This window comes from Vipera ursinii (genome assembly GCF_947247035.1).
Source record: "Vipera ursinii genome assembly, chromosome: 3".
Taxonomy (NCBI): domain Eukaryota; kingdom Metazoa; phylum Chordata; class Lepidosauria; order Squamata; family Viperidae; genus Vipera; species Vipera ursinii.
The window spans coordinates 51,561,292-51,566,520 of NC_139516.1; the positions used below are offsets into that span (position 1 = coordinate 51,561,292).

The 5,229-nt window shown below is 38.3% G+C and overlaps 1 long non-coding RNA gene across 1 annotated transcript; it reads right to left on the reverse strand.

The window, feature by feature from the left end:
• Nucleotides 1–2,372: 2,372 nt before the first annotated feature.
• LOC310637955 lies at nt 2,373–4,273 on the reverse strand. The gene is made up of 3 exons (XR_014492004.1): nt 4,226–4,273; nt 3,990–4,127; nt 2,373–2,476 (listed from the first exon to the last, which is right to left on the reverse strand). It is a non-coding gene; the product is annotated as an uncharacterized lncRNA (long non-coding RNA).
• Between the last annotated feature and the right edge of the window lie 956 nt (nt 4,274–5,229).

Sequence of the window (5,229 nt, forward strand, 5' to 3'; positions counted from 1 at the left end):
TGGGAAGGAATGTTGCTTAGCACATTTTCCTATCTGTAACTTTGATCAGTATCACTCTCATATTGAGGTTCCATTTCAAGGATTCTTTTAAACCCAGGACAGTAATGTATACAATTGCATAGTTCTACAATCTTGAATACAAAAAAACCCTCCCTGTTAAAAACCCAACAACACCCACCTTTTAGGCAATGACAATTATTCACATTATATATGAATATATATTAATAAAGAGTTGTAAGCATTAGCCCATTATTAAAGTATCTCTTAGCAAAGATACTATACTTACCGAGCTAAAACTATATCACCTTCAGAAAAATTCATACCTGAATTCATTCAAATACATAACTATTTGTGAAGTTTTCCAGGACATTTCAGCAGGGTGGGACCATATGGTAGGGCCTGGTCGGACTGAGTAGAGCTATATCTTTAGGCCCTTAGGGCATACTGATCACAAACTGACGTCCATGCTGTTTTCCTTTTTTATTTTTCCATAAGTAAAGTCTGATGGTGCAAATTTATGTGCCTTTTGTGTCTAACAATCAGAGGCTGTAAATGAACATTGCTTCTGCAGCTCCAGGATCCAGATTAGAACAAGGCAAGCAATCCCCAAGAAAAACATCCATAATGAAACCCAGTAGTAAACGGGTACAGAAAACCAGGCTCTGCAAATCTCCAATTTAGATCTTTTGACCCTGCCAAGAATACATTTCAAAACAGTCATTTACTGCAACTAAATATTAAAACTGCTAGCTTATTTCAAAATGAAAGTTCAGACCTGTAGTTCAAACCCCAAAATATATTCATATGTGGAGTTCTTAGTAATCTCTGAGCTTGGCTGTTTGCTTGCAGATATTTCATTACTCAACTAGCTAATATCATCAGTCCTACTGAGTTGGGATTTGCTTCCTTTTTATATACAGTAGCTTGCCCGGCCAAAGTTGGTGGGGTCGTGATTTTGATTGTTTGATATTCATCCCTGATTAACTGGATGATAGCTGCTGAAAGGCCTGCCTTCCTTCCTTCCTTCCTTCCTTCCTTCCTTCCTTCCTTCCTTCCTTCCTTCCTTCCTTCCATTTTAAATAGTAGGAAAATATTGCTTATTTCTATATGTCTATTGGTGGCTGATTTGTCTGAATGCCAAGCTTTCAAGAATTCCTTAGCTTTATTGGATTTAGCTTGGTTAGGATGCTCACTGTCCCAGCTGAAGCTATGGCTGACCCTGACCATTTTTGTGACATTAAGGAGTTTTCATGATGTCTTTTAAATGTCAGTTGGTGTTTATGGATGCACTCTGCTAATCTTCTGCCTGTCTGACATACATAGTGCCTGTTAGAGTCCTATATGCTATATTAAATTACCAAACCAAATTCAAAAAATTTAGGAATTCTTGGAAGCTCGACATTCAGACAACTCAGTTGTCAACAGATACATCGAAATAAACTATATCTACATATCAAAAGACACAACAAAAAGCTAAGAAAGTTTTTTTAAAAAGAGACCAGAACACATCCCTTCCAGTAGCCCAAATTCAGATAAGCAGGGATTAACACCAGACAAACAAGCGTAAAATGATGTTCTAATGAAAGAACTACCAAGAAGAAAACTGCATACTCTCCAACACTACTAGGACAAGCTACTGTATACAAACAGGAAACAAACCCCACACTCACTACTACTGATGATGTTATCTAGTTGGATAATGAAATGTCTACAAGCAAACATCCAAACTCAGAGATTCTTTTCTATTGGATACTCATATGCATTTCCCAGATTTATATAGACTCTATTTTCATTATTATTGGACGTGAAAGTAAACTAAAATATTATGCCTAAGAAACACAAATTCTGTATCTCTTAGAACAAATAAAAAAATTACACAACAATCCATACATTGCTTAATTCCATATTTGTACTTTTTCTATTTACTTTTCTGGAGCCATAAGGGCAAGAACTTTGGGTTTAATAAATATAAAACAAGGATATTATCAGCAAGTAAAACCATGTACCCAATTCCAACTTCTTTGTTACCACAGAAGCATAAGTGGAGTCTGCTGAATCAGATGAATTCTATAGTTCGGCATCCTACAGGAACCACTCAGATGTTTCAGAGCAGGTTCCAAGTAGGATATGGACAATACTTGCTCTTGGCACTCAGTTGGCCTTGTATTGCCATCATGACTACTAAAATAAGCATTGATAGGCCTACTGTTTGTAATTTCACCCATGGGTCTGTTCTTTCCTTCATTCCTACTTTAAACACATCTGAGCTAATATCTGTTCTCACCCTGGCAAAACTTCAAAATCCTTGCTAAGAGGCCATCACAGGTGACAAGAATAGAAGACAATATTCACTCACAGCAGAGCATTTTCTTCCAATTCTTCACATTCCTTGTTTGCCTCTTCAGTACCCAATCCTTCACTGAGATTTTCTAAACTTTTGCTAGTGTGGCTTCTGCTCCTAAGTTCTGACTCTCTCCTGAAAAAAGACAATAGCAGGCATCCTTCATTGTCAGCTCCAAAGAAAGAAACTTACAGCACTGTTGGCGACTGACAACTTCACTTAAAAGGCCAAGGAGGCCAAAAGGAAATGCTCAAACCAGCAGCTTTGTTGAGCCTGACTTCTGAACACCGAGTCCCGTTTTGGACTCAAATCAAGAGACAGACAATGATTAATTTGATTTTCTTTATGGTCTCAAACAGCTGCCTTTGCTTCTGCCCACTTACTTTTCAATAGATAAAAGAAATGCTTTTTAAAAAACTGCCTATGCTCAGGGCTTTTTTTCCTCATAGAACGCTCAGAACGGAGTTCCGGCACCTTTTTTGGATGGAACCTTGTAGGGTAGGCAAAGCGGGTTGTATGACATGTGTGAGTTCCGGCACCTTTTTCTTTTACAAAAAAAGCACTGCCTATGCTGAAATGAAAAGATATACACTGAGCATATCCTTCTCACATTTTAAAATAATTGAAGCAGCACCATGATTTTAGGAGTAATAAAATCAATATATGTAACTTCCATCACTTGTCTCCGAACCTGACTGTAGAATGTTTTTTAAAATAAAGATGTAATTTGTGAATTTGCCTTTGCTAATCCAGGGCTAGATTGCCAGTGCCCTCATCACTTGCTGATCTAGCATTGCATCCTGGCTGGAATTTTTTGTTTCCCACATCAGAAAAATAATGTGCCAACGGCCGATGGTATAAAAAAACAACTTTATATAAACACTTAGAGCTAGAGACCAATCAGACCTCTGAGATGTACACAGGACAGGATATCTATGCTTTGAAAATGACCTGGCACACCTTGATTGCTAAATTAACATATTTCAAAACATAATCTGTCATAGAAATCAACCCAATATGGAAACCATTTTTGGACCAGAATTGCTGCATCTGAAATGTTAGCTTCTTTAACATAAAAGGTTTTTTTGCTTGGACTGAAATTCTTAATATTTTAGGCTTTATGCTGTGTTGAGGATTCCTATTAACATTTATATGCTTTCAATTTTTATAGATGGTAGGTTTGAAAATGATACAGTATATTCAGTTTTGTCTCCATTGGGGGGGGGGGACAGTGTGCTTTGAATTGTGCTTGTCTGTCAGAGCACTGGCCTTTAAATACCTTTTGTGTGATGTAAATTGGTGTGGGTTTTATTTGTCTGGATGTGAGTTTTATTTGTCACAGCAAACCATTTCCTTGACAAGGAAACTGCAGGGACTTGTACAGGCAATCTCCGAGAATCGGATTCTCAGACCCACAAAAGTTGCAAAGAAATCAAGGTAGTTAAAGTTTCAGAAAGAAAAAAAAATCATTAAGTATTTGGGATTATATTTTTACATTAAAAATTAATGCATATTTAGCTGTCTGCCCTGGCTTCATTTATTTCTTGGTCCTGAGCTGCTTCCTTCTGGAGCATGGCCACCCACCCGACAACTTAGAGACCAAATGTAGCCCTTTTCTAGCAGAGAGGATGCCTGCGTGGTGCCTTACCCTTCTGCACAATGGCTTCTTTCTCTGCTACAATGGCTGCTATTTGCTGCTTGCAGGCTTTGCTGTGAGAAGCTGGAGGGGCTTGGATGCAGGATGAAGTGATTTTCTCCAGAGTCTTCTTGGGAGAAATGGGACTGTCTGTGGTGGGGAAACAAAGCGAAACCATCACACCAAGGGCTAAGCTAAGCCAAAACAGTGCTCAGTGAGAAAAGCTCCTTCTGTTAGATGATCCCTACCTTTGTGGACTTTCATCTTTGTCAATTGATGGCTTAACCACTTCTCCCTCAAGGCCTTCCTCATTTTCAGAGCTATGGAACTGATGCAGAGATAATTAGATAACAGAATAACAGAATACCATAGTTAAAAGGGACCTTGGAGGTCTTCTAATCCAACCCCCTGCTCATGCAGAAAATCCTATACCATTTCAGACAAATGATTATCCAATCTCTTCTTAAAATCCTCCAGTGTTGGGTTACCCACAACTTCTGGAGGCAAGCCATTTCACTGATTAATTGTTCTCACTGTTAGGAAATTTCTCCTTAGTTCTAGATTGCTTTTCTCCTTGATTAATTTCCATCCATTGCTTGTGAATACAAGCAGAAGCTTGGCAAAGAAGTTGTGACTGGCTCCCATTCTTTAGGACTCCCATCATAATATCATCTCTTGTATGCTTTAAAGCAATTTCAAGACCGAGCATTTTAATATAAGTTTCTTGTCCTCATGGAGTCAAGCTGGAAAATACGAGCCACTAAAAGCCATCCCAATTCCCTATTCCAGTGGTTCTCAAATATTTTTGTCTCAGGACCCCTTTACATTATTAAAAATGATGGAGAGCCCAAGCACTTTGGTTTATGTGAAAAATATCTGTTGATATTTGCTGTATTAGAAATTAAAACTGAGAAAATCTGAATATTGCTCTGCCCTGAAAAGGTCTCAGGGACCCAGGACATGCCTAGTCCAGACTTTGAGAGCCACTGCCCAAGACAACCTGCTAAATCTTCAAGTTGAAGCAGAAGAGTATGGAAGTGGACTTGAAGAAGCTATGCAACAGCTGTTATGTAAACATCACCTTAGACTTGAAAGGGGGAGGAAGAAGTAAGAATGAAAGTCAAGATTCAAGGGGTGAAAGAAAGAATCTTCATCTGGCTTTCAAGACTCCTGTATTATTCCCTGTAATAATAAAGTAGACTTTCCGTTGTTCTTGTGGAGTTTATTTCCTGACCTAGTCTACTTCAAAAGG